Source organism: Varanus komodoensis, unplaced genomic scaffold (genome assembly GCF_004798865.1).
Source record: "Varanus komodoensis strain SLA01 unplaced genomic scaffold, ASM479886v1 scaffold12, whole genome shotgun sequence".
Taxonomy (NCBI): domain Eukaryota; kingdom Metazoa; phylum Chordata; class Lepidosauria; order Squamata; family Varanidae; genus Varanus; species Varanus komodoensis.
In genome coordinates, this window is record NW_025335349.1 from 21,260,473 (window position 1) to 21,272,480 (window position 12,008).

Below are 12,008 nucleotides of genomic sequence, written 5' to 3' on the forward strand. Positions count from 1 at the left end.
CAACTCCGCTGAGACTGATGTTAAGGATGCTGCGATGCTTCTGTGTAGATAACCAACCAATACAAATATTTAACAATTCATATCCTCCCTTATTTTGTGTGGGTTTTCAATTCCTGTCAATTAAATAACATTCATAATTCAGTAGGTAAAATTTCCTTATTCCCCTATCATGTGGGGTCACAACGTAATTCTGCATCCTCTTTAACATTACTTGGTAAGGCGACTTTTGAGTCAGCTTTTTATTGAGTTAGCTTGCTTTCCCTGAACCATTTACTCGGGGGGGGGGGGTACAACAGCCCCCACTGTGACACAAGCCACAGTGTGAGTTGATTGCTCCAGGACCTCCAGTTGTGGGTTTGTGCCCACTTCCTTCCCTCTCTTCTGGCTGCAAGCCATTTTCAGCTTGTCCTAGATTGGCTGTCACTCTGCAATTTTTTTTTTTTTTCCCCTTGAGCATGAAATCCTCTAATCTTTCCCAAGTTACCCATTTGCAAGCAGTTCCTCTCAAGGTCAACGGCAGTATCTTGGAGGAGCTGCCTGGGGTGGGTAAATGTGTTTTTAAAATCTAAGTTAATTTTGCTAATGTTTGCAAATATTGATTTTGCAATTATTTTATTGCCCCCTGTGCACAAATGCAGATGATTACAGCTATGCATGAGTATAAATGAGTATCCTGGGGTAGCTACTGGATGGGTGGGGGACCAGATGGCAAAATTCCCTCTTCACGCCCCTCCTAGGTGCACAGCTATCCCCATCTCATCCTTTGGAAGCATTTGGCACCAGGCAAAATGAATTGTCAGATGCTTCAAAAAACTGCGATAGATCATTGCTTCGTGAAAGGGACTTGACCTCTCCCTTTCTGAAGCAAGATCCCCTTGAGATTTTGTGGAGAAGCCCTTATCCACGCTGCATCCCCTACATTCTGCCACTGCTCTCAATTATTATTTTGTTCTCAGGAAAAAATAATCAAAGTCACGGAGCCTGCTAGTCATTTGACAAAAGTTGCTCGAGGTTTTTGCTGTTCTTGCCAAGCAGCTCACTAGTTGTTGGGGATGACCCATGTTCAGATGACATGACAACTCATCACAGGACAAACAATTCCAGCAAGCTGTGAATTGTCAGGAGGGACTTATAACCCAAACTGAAGTCAACCTGAAAAATCCAATAGCAGGATTCACAGCTCCTATCTTCATGGAAACTTGAAGGCCACCAAAGTGAGCATCCTTGTCTCACTGTGTATGTCCTTTAAGAGAGACACACACAGAGAGAAAAGGGATAGGGTGGCAGAGAATAAAAGAGCCGGGCAATTTAGGCTCTGGTTTGGATCTTGCTCTATTAACTATTGGCTGTGCCCCCCAGCTGGCACTTCTCATGGTCAATGGCCATGGTCAATACCAGGTTTCCCACTAGCCAGCTCAATGGCTGGCCATGTACATCGGTCAGCCTGTACTAGATGAATTTAGTTGGAAGGTTGAGATGACTGCTGAAAACACTAGCCTTACATTGCAGTGTACTTTGCATAAATTTGACCAAACTCTGATGTGGCTTTTGCACCATACACCTTATTAAGGTTACTTCCATAGATGCTGCTCTGTTATTTTGTCTCAGAGCCAGTGAGGTAGAGCAATTAGATCACGGATATTGTTAATCCCATATTTGGCAGTGCTTTATTGTGTGGCCTTGACCAACCCACTTAATTTCTCCATTTCTTTTTTGCTGCCTGTAAAAGGGGGATAATTACCCACTGTGTAGGGTTGTTTTAAGGATAAATGAGCTAACATTTGTTGCTTCAAGAGGAAATCTATTCTATAAATGGGGCAGACAAGTCTTATTAATTCCAAGGCAAAGTCCTTTATGAAGTTAATGGAACTATCTGTTGTCACAACATCATCTAAATCTGGAATTATTGATGGGAGCTGTACATGTTTCAGGGGTCTCTTGTTTTGCAAAAGCACACTTGAGAATCTACAACAGGAAGCTTCTTTTCTATCTATAAGATGCTCAGAAATGGCATTGAAACTGTTTAATTAGAAACAGAAGCTGGATTCAAAGGTATAGGTGCCTTTTCCAACCAGAGGCCCTCAAATTATGCTCCTAGAATTTCTAATGACTGGCTGCAGTTACTGGGCGAGATAGGGGTTGGTGTCCAATGATATGGAGGCCCCAAGCTTGGGAAAGGTGTCAGGGTTCCCTTATTTTTGCTAACTCTACTGGCTCAAGTCTCACCTTGGATCATGATTGGTCTGCTTTGCAATCCCACAACTTCATATACATGCAATGCAAATACAGACCTGTTGTACCAAAAATATCCCATAAGGATCTTGACTGTGCACACACCACTGGATGTGCAGCTGGATCCCTATAGCTCCTGGGTTCATTTTTTCAGGCACAAGGACTTAACTGTGCATGGTTTCCCGAAATGCAGACGAGCCTCAGAGTCCTCCATCACCACCTCCCTGTTCTGTTCCTTGTTAAGAAACTGTATATAATCCTGTATTACCAAACCCGTGAATGCAACCTGAACGGTTAGTGAATACTCTTCATAAAACACACTATTCACACTTCTGCTGGGCTAGAGTTGCTACCAAACATTCTGTTCACCACATGCCCAGGCAACTTCCAAAAGTATGAACCTTGACAAGGTATGAGAAACCTGGCTTATCCCTCAGAAGTTATTTGAGGCTCCAGGGAGAAGCTGCTTCCGTCAGTAAGTCATCTCAGCCAAGGCGAAGGACAATCTTCTTCAAAGTACTGGTTTCAGCTCAAAAATTTCAGAAGCTGAGACCCAGAAAGTTCCTCCATACTTCAGCAGTTACTTTTGGCAGCTGACCTGGAAAAAGTTTCTTCATTTCACAAACATCACACCCCTCCACCACAAGCTCACACTCTTATAGACACATTCAGATACCAAATTGCAGAAGGAAGACCTAAACAACAGCCCTCAAAAGAACAGAACTGCTAGTGCAACCATTCTGTTAGTCACCCACATATGCCAGAGCTAAAACTGTCATAGAATGGGGGCACACCCACAAGCTCTGTCCTCCTTCCTGGTGCAGGTGGGTTCTTCTCAAGAGTTTTGCACATTTTGCACAAAGGACAGGAGTATTCTACGCTCATGTTTAGCTGCATGCTGATTCAGTTAGTAGGGAGGGTCTAGACGAAAACTGCTTTTGTGCGTGATGGATGGCTGTGGCAGTATTTTTTCAGAGCACACCAATCCTAATGAACACCTGGAGCACAGGATCCATCATCTTTCTGCAGTGGTGGGCTGCCACACACGAATCCATAATGTTCCAGTTCCAGGAGAAGTGGGAGGAGTTTGGACTATCACAGGTGCTCTTTTGTTTGTGTTTGTAGCAGGAGCACAAAGAGAGTAGAGTGACAAGGGGAAAAGGGCGAGCCGTTTCAGGGTCTTTATTTTTTTTCCTGCTCTTGAATCCGCTAACTGCCCGTGCACCACTGAGGTTGTTCACCAATGGAGGTTTAGAACAATATGCGTAATCTGCAGGCGTACCACTATTTGCACACAGTCCAAAATAGACACAAAGAAAACCATTCCTATAGGAAGAAGAGAAGGATGTTGGGGAGAAATAATGGGGGGAGATCATGGTACAATTTTTGGTGTTTGTCTTGCTTTTTTCCTAGTGCATGGAAAGAGCAAGGAAGAAAAGAAGCAGAAAAAAGGCAGCAATGTAGGGGGAGAGGAAGAGATGTGGGGAATTGTACATGAGTCCCTTTGTTTTTAAAATCACCCCTATATTATCTTCTGCCTTGGAACATGCATACCTTTGTACCACCTGGAAATTACAAACACCAGAAGACTGTGAGTGGATCCGGCTGGAGCCGCGGGTCAGACTAGATGGCCCGGGAGACCCCTTCTGACTCGCTCTGTTTCTCTGTTTCTACGTTTCATAAAAGTAGTTTGGGAAACAAGGGAATCTTGAGGGAGAAAGAGCATTAGCCTGTGTGGGGGGTGGGGAGTGGAGGGGATCCAGTGTGTGAGCTCAACATTCGCATCCTGAAATAAAGTGCTCACATAGATTAACCCTTACAATCCCTCCTCTTTAGTGCTAAACACATGACGGTCTTTGAAGGAGCTGGGCATCCAGACAGGGTGGGCCTGTGCCCTGATCCTCCACAGATTTTTACCTACCTATATCCTGAACATGATAAATCATTGTGTGACTTGGAAGGAGTTCATATGGACTTTGCGACTGCTTTACTACAAGGTTGCTGATGATGCATAGCTCTATTTCTCCTGTTCCTCATCACAGGGATGTGCTAGATTGATGCCAGGCTGTGGCAATGGACTTGGTGAAGTCTAATGGACATTGGGAGGTATAGAAATATAAATTACAGTAATAGTGTTTTTACAGTTAGGGCAAGCAATTCAGTTCAGCACACCATTTTTTTCCTGAGAGAAAAAACTTCATTTTCAAGGCATTGTTGCAAATGCCAACAAGCATAATATAAGCATTGACAATGTAGCATATAGGTGCTGCATACAAAAAGAAAGATCAATGTAAACAGAGCCATGTAAATGTCTATGCAAAACCATGTAAATAGGAAAAAGAACCATGAAAGGCTGGTGTGATCTGGTGGTTAGAGTGTTGGACTAGGGATCCAGGAGTTCTGGGATCTAGTTTCTACTCCACCATGAAACTTACTGGGCTACTTTGGGCCAGTCACAGACTCTCAGCCCAACTACCTCACAGAGTTACAGATGTGAGGATAAGCTTGAAAGGAGGAGAATTATGTATGCTGCCTTGAGCTCCTCGAAAGGAAGCAATAAGTAAATCATTAGTCCAGCAACATATGAAAGGCAAATGGTTATGTGCAAACGTTAACCCCATCTGCACATGCTGTTAGGGATAATTAAGAAAGGAACTGATAATGAAACACTAATATCTTATTGCTCTAATACAAATATATGGAACAACCACATTTACAATAGTTATGTACAGGTCTGGTCACCAAACCTAAGAAAGGATATTATAGATTTAGGGAAAGCGGGAAAAGGGGAAACTAAAATTATAAAGGGACTGGAGCAACCCTCCTACGAGGAGAAGTTACAGCCACTGGGATTGTGTGGCTTAGAAAAAGGATGAGTAAAAGGAGGCACGACAGAGCTGCACACAATTGTGGCTGCTGTGAAGCAACTGGGCAGGGAGGCACCCCCTCTTGCGCTGTGCCAGAATAGGGGCTCATCCTACGAAGCTGATTGTGGGAGGGCAGGAACAGATACAATGAATTACTCCTGCAGCCAGTGTGAGTTAGACCATGGAATTCACTCCCACCACTCTGGATGCCTTTGAAACAGGACTTGGCAAATTCAGGGCTGAGAAGGCTAACCACAGCTGCTAGTCTTGATGGCTACAGGCTACTTCCACTATCAGAGGCAATTTGCCTTTGTACACCAATTGTTGGGGGATAGGGGTGGGAAAGTACTATTGAACTCATTCCTGCTTGTGGTTTCCAGGAGGCATCTGGTTGGCCACTGTGTGAACAAAATGCTGGACTAGATGGACCCCAGAAAAGCATCTTTTTCTTACAGTCTTATTCCGACCAACAAAGGCTTCTTAAATTCATTTCCCCTATTAACTGAAAACTTGTATGTGAAAACACTTGTAAGAATCAGAAGAATCGGACCAGAAGATATTGGTTCAAAGAATGATAACACAAATGCAGTGAGGTGCTCGACCTCCTGATTTACAGTCAGCAACACAGTCAGGATGCTGATACTTAACTTTTCTCCATGGAGCTGAAGAGCTATCCTTGTCGACTCCAATTTGTATGGGTGCGAGCAGCTTGAGGAATTAATTAGTCTCATTGGTACTCTCAGAGGAATTTGGGTTAGCAGTTCTGGGTGGCAAGAGGTTGTGCAAGGGCACAGAAGGATGGCGCCAACAACAACGCGCTGAGCAAGCGGCATCTGGGGATCGGATGCTATAAATCGATATCCGTCCAGCCATGCCGCACGCATGTGCTTTGGCCTCAATAAGTTGAAGCCGAGGTGATCCAAGTGTTGTTCTAAAGGGGGGTGGACCTCGTCCAAGCGCGTGGGGCCACTTCCCCCATTCAGTGGAGCTCAACCAGGACTGCCTCACTCGGTCCGCCACTACTGCAACGGCTGCTGCAGCACTGGCCAACTTTTCTACCAAGACTTGGTGGCATGGAGCTGGCCAAAAAGGCAGCAATTCTCTTAAAGCAAGTGTGTGGGGAATGCACACCTGGTCTGGAAGCAAAATGCCACTGTTTGGAGACTCCGGAAGGGACGGCAGAGGCCTTGAGGTTGTCCATCACAGAATCTCAATGGCACAGTTCTGTTCAGTGTGGTAAGATGCCTTATCGTGTTTAGGTTTCACTTACAGTAATTTGTTCTCATTGTGCATCTATACAAATAAATTAGAAAAGCAAATTTTAGGCAAATCTGTGTCTCTCATTAGAGATGTACAATGGTCACTATTTTCTCCAGTCTCCCTTTTCTTTCTCCCATCTTTAACTTCCTTCAGAGTCTCTTTCCTCAGAATCTCCTAGTCTTCCCACACCAGCTCAATCTCATAGGGCAGATGGGGGCTTCAAGCTGGCTGGCCTACATTGTTTTTCACCAGAACCCCAAGATCCACCAAGCAAAGCCAGGTGCAGAAGCATGTTGGGTCGTTTATTCCAATTATGTTTTTGTTGTCTTCTATGTACTATCCTTCTCCACTAAATAGAGTGCAACCGTTTGATATGCAGCTGCTGCTATGAGTTAGTTACATATTGCAGAGGTAGTAAGGATTTAAGTAGCATTAGAAAATAATTAATGTTAATCTCCTCTATTTTCCATGTTGATTGTTTTGTATTACTTTTAAATGATAATAAGGTCTTTAGGGGAGCTTAAGGACTAAAGTGCTATTGCTTTCCCCTTGTCCAAGTCACATGTGTATACGATGGAGATAGCAGGATGTATATTGTCTGCATATATACTTCTTCATGCAATCTTTCCTCTGCTATTAAAGTACACCACAGACCTATGCTTTTAATCTACTTTAGGAGATTCTAGAAAATGTAAGGACATAAGAAAAGCCATTCTGGATCAGACCAGTGGTCCACCTAGTCCAGCACTCCATTCTCACTGTGGCAAACCACAAAATACCCACAGATCCCTCAAGCAGGACAAGAACAAAAGCTCCCTCCTGCCCAAGCTTCCCAGCAACTGCTGTACACAGACCCACTAATGCTAGAGGCAGCCCATAGTAATCAAGACTAGCAGTCACTGATAATCTTCACCTCCATGAATCTGACCAATCCCCTTCTAAAACTGCCCAGATTGGTGGACTACTTCCTACTATGACAGTGAATTCCATAGTTTAAGGATGCACCGTGTGAAGAAGGACTTCCTTTCATCTGTCCTGATAAAAGTGTATAGATGGAGATCTTGGGATTGTGGTGGCCAACCTTGTGAAAATGTTGGCCTTGTTGGCTATCTAATTCACAGTACAATCCAATGTAGTTGCCTGTAACCTCCAATCCCTCTTGCATTACAGGCTTCCCATATCAGGCAGAAGGAGCTAGAGATGAAAGTCACCTGTGTACTTCTGTCCTACAAAGGACAGAGTTCACCCATGTAAATTTCTTGTTGCTACTAGCAAGCGGAACTGCTGCCAGGTACATTGTCTTCCAGCATAGCCTTGCTACTCGCAGCAGCACTGGCTCTGAGGTCGCTCTTCCGATCATGGAGCTGCAACCAGTGTGATTCTCAATGCACCAACTGCAAGGGCAGAGGGAGGGTACCTTGAATTCGTAGCAGCTTTCCAGTGGAACAGCTGGCTAGATTCTGTCTTGCAGTCATAGGATTCTGCTCTCAGCAATTTTGTTTCTGCAGTAGCCAGCCAGGAGCTGATGGGGAGTCCACAAGCTGGACTCAAGAACACCTTGCACTCGTGTTCCCTAGCAATGGAAACACTGCAGGTAACCCATAGACATCATGCCTAGGAGCCACCGATAATCCCATCTTCCATGAAATTTCATTTCCAAACATCAATTTAGGAGCTGAAACCTATCTTTTGATGTTCCATTTTCTCTAGCTTCTCCTAAGCCAAAAGGCAATGATGGATTTTTTAGCAGTTTCTATGGCTCGTCTCTATCCCCCACCTCTAAATCCATGCAATTTAGTTGTTGAAGTATGCAGGCTATATAGTTAGACATACTGACTCCTCATTACCCACCAAGAAAATTTCCCAGGAGGCCCTGGACAGGCACGCGAGAATTAAAAATGCAAACCTATGCAGATTTAGACCGAAGAGGCCCTACAGCTGTCTAAACTTTTATGGAATTGCACCCTAAAGGCTACACATGCCCGAAGTGTCATTGCTTCTATCTTGTGTCAGTGATGCCCTCAGACCATTCAGTCTCTGGACTTAACGGTTGTACAAGGGCTTAAGGTGCCTCCTACTCATTCACTTCAGTGGTCCCCACACTTCAGCCCTAAAGGTGCCATGCACTGCCTCCCCCATTCACTTCTTCAGACGTAAATTCTCCATGGCCGATCAGGCATTTTCCCCACCTTGGTTTATCCTGGCAGTGCAAATGAAAGGCCCTTGCTAGGCATAGTTTTGGCTTGAAAAGCAACAGGAGCAGGGAGGGGTGGGGGAAATGTTCAGACATCTTCCCAATGACTTTCCACTTCAACACTTTGGTGCAGATGACGCCTCCCTCCAATTAAGGGATAAAGAAAATCCAAGGCCTCTGACCACACTAGGCTGCCCAAGCTTAACATAGCAGGATTTGATGTGATTCGAAATTTGCTTTAATGTAGTCGGATGCCAAGGTTCCCTTTAAGATTGATTCAGCCTTGCTGAATGAGAAAGAGCCCTCCGCAAATTGCTTGGGAAGCCGAGTGTGACATCTTTTCCCGCTCCTCTGCACAGCTTTTAGTGACCCTCGCACGCCTGCCTAAACAAACAGGCCCATGTGCCAAGCCAGCTATTAGCACACAGCGCACAGAGAGGTTGTGGCGGGCGACAAGCAGCTTCTAGAGATTTCCCAGGCGAGCACTTTGCCAGCTGAGCTACTGCGGCAAGTTCTGGCAGGTCAGACGGAGTGGGAGCGAAGACTTTCGCATCGCTGCCTGTGACTCTCTCCAAAGCACAGCCTGTCAAAAGCCGGGACACTGAAATCCTAAACCACCTTTTCTGGGCTCTCCTCACCCATGCCTCGTTACATATTCCAGAAATGCGTGCAAGAGGGTTACCGTTTGAGCTGGGGCTCGGTGCTGTTTATCTTTATTTATTTATAACTTAAATGTATACCCCGCTCTACAGAAACAGGGCCATGTGAGGGAACAAATCCCAACACCGGGCTCACTCCATAAAATGACTAATATGTTAAAATCAGCAACATTAACACATTAAAATAATACATTAAAGCAGCAGCATCAGAAAAGGAGCATTCTAATTAAAACAGGATCAGCAAGGCATCAAATGTTAAAAAGCTCCATTTAAGTCCTGGCATGGGTAGGTTTTGTTTTTGTTTTAAGCTAAAGGGAAAGGGCCAGGTTTACAGATGCAGCAGAATGAACTGGAGATAAAGTGGTAAATGGATTGTGCCACTACAAACTGCAGTGGGATCTCATGTAAAAAAAGCAAAAGCAGGAAAGCAAAACCTGGGCGCATCACCAGCACCCTTCCCCTGCAAGTCTGGTGCAACTGTGTTAGCACACAAGCTGAACAATACTTGCTATTTGTTAGTCTCTTCATAGACTTGACAGGAGTTAAAATTGGGACAGGGTTCAAAAATTCTCCCGTAGTCTGACACAGTACAGTCTAGTTTTCCATTAGCCACCCTGGGATATTCAAGTTTTAATATTCGAAACTTGCTGGAAGGTCATGGCAGAGTTTTTACTTCAGTGGGATCTTGACATTGACCAATCAGTCCATTTCACTGCTTGGAAGTACCACTTTAAACCATAGTCAGGGGCTCCAATGAAGGAATCATTGTCTATCCATCTATCCATCTCTCACACACACACATCCTGGAGGGAGGCATTCCAGAGAGATCAGTTCCAGCCTAGATTTCTAAGATTTCTATGTGCAGCAATCTTTATTTTATGGAGAACTGTTCAGTCATCCCAGTCCCCACTGCAGTCTGAAGTGGTACAGTCCAGCCATGGGTTGATGTATTCCCTTTTAAAGGAATAAACTACTTATTACACCTGTTGTGCGGTTAAGGATTTGAGCGCTGCTGCTGCATTTGCTTTTCACAAAATGCCGAGTGAAGACTGATCCAAAGAAAAAGGGACCCTATCCTTGGTGCGGTGAGTCCTTGTTCCTTCCCCTTTTAAGGCAACCACAAGCAATCCTGATGGATTTCAGTGGCAAATTGTAGGTGTGGCTCCATCGCCCCAATCTGTATTGGAATGACAAAGAGTTGGACCTCTGTTCCTGTCCTGCTAGGGTCCTGATCCCTATGCTTGTGATACGTGTGTATGTTAATTGTGCTGAATCCTGTCCTGAAGGTCAGGACTACACAGTCAAGTTAATGTATAGTTTAGTGCTAAGAGCTAGACCTTAGACAGCCAAGGAAGACCCCTAGCCAGATGTTTAGTGTGGGCATTATTTTTTTAAAGCCACATTCTGACGTCTCTTTCAAGAAATGCATTCTGGTGCAAGTCCAGAGAAGGTGGCAAGAAAGCTGCAATGCCAGCAGCCCCTCCCCACCAGATTACTAAGAGAATAAATTCACTCTTATTTTGGAAACATTGGAAGAATAATTTCATGTCTATCCTTCAAAATTCCTGTTCCCTGTTCCCAAATTCTCCAAACATCCATCCTTAAAACTGCAGTATAATCTCCAACTCCTTTTGCATGCATTTTATTTGCATTCTCATGTCAGAGAAAGGTTTAATTTGAGATTCTGCTCCACCTTCCCTATTTCCTCAGCAGCCTTCTGTGTCATATATTTCCTTGCCACGTCCCTTCATTCCGCTCTGTGTGCATTCGCAGCAATGTCAGTGAAATGAACTAATGTTCTGATCTCTGCAGCATGGATGCTGAACACCCTGGAGACCTGGAAGACCAGTTGGTCTCAGCACCTTTGGTTGTTGCCGCATACGGAGCTTGGAAAACTGTGTTAAGGAAACAAGGTGAGGTGAGGCGAGTGTTATGTTTGGGATAGGAGAGAAATTCTCTCCGATCGTGAAGGGAACCAAAACTATTTGAGCCTAAAAAAGCTTTCATAAAATTTTGGCTCTGCTGTTGACATTCATCGAGATGTCAAACATTACAAAACCTTGACAGGCTTCTGCTGGAGCAGAAGCCTCGGAATGTATTGCAGCTGAGCGCGGGGTGGGGCTCAGAGGCTCTGGCTGGAGAGGCCTTCCAGTGCTGGAACAACGCCGTTCTTCCAGCTCCAGTGCTGTGTCTTCTGGACCTCGTAGCATGATTGGCCTCAGTGCTAATGACCTTTGGATGCCTGATTGGCTCTACTTCTGGACGATGTGTCCTAACAGGATGCTTACTTTGATACATGCTTGCATCTCCTGCCTTAGTCTGATTTCATGCTAGATGGAACTGTTGCATTTGACCATTTGCCTGTTTTGTTCCCTTGGCGTTTAGATTGTGCCATCATTTCTTCTAAAACTGGGTCTGACTGAGCCATAGCAAGAGTTGTCCTCACCACGTGGTACTTCTACAATAGGAATTGCACTGCCCCTGCAACTGAGTAAAAAGACACTGCTCCATGAAACGTGTGCAAAAGGCTCAGACAGCTTCCACCGTAGCTTAGAGTGCTCAAAGCGATAGAGATTGGACGTGACTTTCCTTCATGGCCTTGGAATCATACGTTCCTATGAAACTCATCACAACATGCAGCATCCACCTACTAAAAATAAACACTGCTCTCTCTTCTTGTTGTCCAACAAGAATGCAAAAGAAAAAGGGAAAAAAGAGCGTTCTGTGGGTACAGAAGGTTTGCCTAGACTAGGACTGGACAACTTCGGAGATTCTGGGGACAATGCAGCCTCCCTC